The sequence below is a fragment of the Nematolebias whitei genome, chromosome 21 (assembly GCF_014905685.2).
Source record: "Nematolebias whitei isolate Nwh7 chromosome 21, NemWhi1, whole genome shotgun sequence".
Taxonomy (NCBI): Eukaryota; Metazoa; Chordata; class Actinopteri; order Cyprinodontiformes; family Rivulidae; genus Nematolebias; species Nematolebias whitei.
Window position 1 is genome coordinate 23,980,207 of NC_056518.1, and position 3,430 is coordinate 23,983,636.

Consider the following 3,430-nt stretch of genomic DNA (forward strand, 5'->3'; position numbering starts at 1 on the left):
TATATATACTATTTTTCTACTACTAACTTTGTTTGGTTTCAGTCAAGCACTGCGTCTGTCATGATCTATGGTTGTGTTTACAGTTTTTGTGTTTTATGATTGGACTTATTTGTGCCTAGTTATTCATGTATTAGTTTTATTTAATTGTGTGCTTATCTTTTTTAGTTTCCTTGTGTTCAATTGTGCCATCGCTCACCTGCCCTCAGTCAGTTGTCTGCTCCTCTATGATTTTCCAGTCAGCCTGCCAGGACCATCCAGAACCGTCACCATTTCCCCATTTCACCTTGGTCTCAACTGCATTCAATCGCCCACTCATCCTATAAATTCAATTTGCTTCACTGGTACATGCCTGGTGTTCTCCTTTGTGATTATTCTCATTTTAATGATTATTCCTGGTTGTAACCTGGTAGAGAAAACAGCTCTAAATATTGTTTTATAACTGATACATGTATTTTACTTAGAAAACATCGCCATCTCCTTCAGGAGAGAATTCTTCAGTTTTGTTTGCTGGTTCAGAAAACCTCCAAACGGACTGAAAAATTCTCTCCTAAAGGAGATGGCGAACCGGAGCCCAGGAACTTGATCGAAGGACAGCATTCTTTCAACATCACCAAATCTACACTGTGGTAACCACCAAAACTGGAAGCGTTAATCGACCAAAAGAACTGAAAGAGAGACTCTAAAAATGTTAAGTCTTGTACAAACGTTTCGTCTTTCGTACAATTTGTTTTGTTTTTTGAACCCATCCAGAGGACCAGACTTAACTTTTAGAGATTTTTCTACCTGGATTATTGAGCATGCATCAGGATATGAAAGCGAGACTATTTGACTAAAGACTATTGAGCTCAGACTGAACTAAAGGATTTAGGATACTAAACTAAATATAGACTCTTTAGAGTTGCTGGATTGTTAAGTTGTTGTTTTTTTGTTTGTTCTAGATAATAACATTATTCTTGTACATCTCTTGCCCCCAACTATTCTCTCACACTGCACAATTCTTATTTACAATACATCCCTTCAAACCTAGATACTGGTTCATTACGTTTCAATCTAAGGCTTTTCTTAAACGGTTACATAGAAATTATTCCTCATTATTGTTTACTGCCTCATCAGCTTTTTGTTTTATTGTCTGTAAATAAATAAGATTTTGTTTTTGTGTTTTTGTGTCCTATTGCCATTTCTGGTTTCAATCCTCGTGCCTTTGTAACAGAGTTTTCATTGTGTGATCGTATTCAATAAGATATTGTCACATTTTATTAATCTCTTTGCTGAACAGCAGTAGCTATAAGTACTGTATAGATAACTGTTCATGTGTTGCCAACTCGCAGCTGGGGTTTCCCATCAGTGTCCCTTTGAGAGCCCCGTAATTACCACGGTAACTGCTCTGAAACAGAGTCTGAGCTCTCAATGGTGTCCTCAAAGCCAGAAAAGAATGATTAGGTTACGTGGTAGCACAAAAGCACCAGTAGAACACTTGCAACTAACAAAGACCCTCCTTGTAACACTGGACAAAGTGTGATTGTCGGCTTTGGAGGCAAAATGTAAATGTGTTCCCTCTTTTACTACAGTGTGATCTCTAAGCTGTAAAAAAAAAGTGTCAAGAGGTATCTTCTGCAGGATTCAGATGAATTGCTTCTTCAGTTTTGCTCTCTGCAATCACAGAAACATTAATTAGCATCAATGCAGCACATTGTCCTGATCTCTATTGATGATTATTCTGATCTCAGAATGAGTCAACATGGGAAAAATTGCAATAAATCTTACATCTGAATTGACTTTTGTTTTGGGACAGTGAAACCCATTATGTATGTGACTTGCACCGTGCATCCACCTTCGCAATGCATTTGCAAAAACAAGCAGTCCGTGTGGAGAATACTTGGTCTAGTATGAGGTAAAGATGTGTTAAATCAAGTTGTGTCAACAAGCGATTGTAATTATCACAAATGTGATCCACAAATGGACGTTTGAGAAGCAAAGCTCCGGTTTGCCAACAAATGGGGGACAAATCATTGAACTGCTTGACAAAACATGTTCTCTAAAGTATAACTAAAAAAGACTCCTGAGAAATTCAAGGAAGAAATAGAACACCGTTATCCTCTTCAAGGAATTCTTTTAAGCACACATTATCTGGAGAAATGTCTTCTGGGACAAGCCTAAGCTTGACAGCTGGAATCGCAGATGCCTCGAATGTCGTTGCATCAAGAACCACCATTTATACACAGTGAAGCTGATAAATCACTCTGACAAAAGGTTTTTTGTGGAAAGTTTCGTCAACAATTTGTTTTCGTGTTGATTTAACTTTATGAGCTTTGTGCTCCGGAGATGTTTAAGTCCCCCAGGTTCGAAGACTTGGAATGCATCAAGATGGACAATCAATGAACGTATAGCAACTTTAATTGAAATTAGCTCACTGATTGTGCCGTTTCCTTCCCAACAATAAACGTGGAAAAAAAGCACAACATGAGCATAAAAACATTGGGAGTAGGAAGCCCTTGTATGAGCCTTTAAGTCACTGTATACACCTACACCGCCAAAAATATTGCATCACAAAGAGATGATATACAAACATACACAACAATAAGAACTATAAGCAGACTGGGAAATGTTTTTAAGATAGTTTGCATCATCCTTAAAACGCATAGACCTTTTAAGCTGGTGATCATTTTAATACAAGTGTTATGAAACCTGTGGTTAGCATTCCTATGCAGTGATACAGTATGTCAACTGACTGAATCAACATTTGCATGCCTGGACATTACCGTTAAGTTTTTTCAAACCATTGTCTGTGTTTTATGCTACTGCTTTGTGGACATAAACGTTACAGTTAAATAAATACACCCACTTTTACCTGGAAGATCATAACTGTTTTCCTATTGTCTCATTCAAAGAAAACCCTCTGCTGCTCAATCCTAATAGTCAGGGGTGTTTTTGTGAAATCAAAAGATAACAGCTTCCTGTAAATGCCGGCAGTCCTTTAAAAAAGTGCTCCCCATCCCCAAGAACAAGTTCTTGAAATGCAAACGGCAGAGTTTTAGGGTTAAAGTTCAAGTCTTTCCAAGATTTCCCTTAAGATCATCCCAACTGGTCAGCAAATAAAACATGCCTTAATGCATCCAAAGTAATCAGATGTCAGCGTTTCCATTGTGTTATCTGGGCTTTCAGAAAAAACGGAAGTCGCACTAAATCCCAGCAGACTTTTCGCTGAAGACCACCATGATGGTCCTCAGCTGCCCTCAGATTCTGAGTAAAATCTCTGACCATCAGCTGATGTTTGGTCTCTACACACTGACCAATACAGAAAACAGCAGGACAACATTTAGAAAAGATTTATTGCTTTAAAGTCTCGGAAAGGAACAGATTTGGAGTTAAAACTGCGGGGTATGATTTTTCCTCCCATTTTTTTTATTGCAGCATAAACACACAACTTATA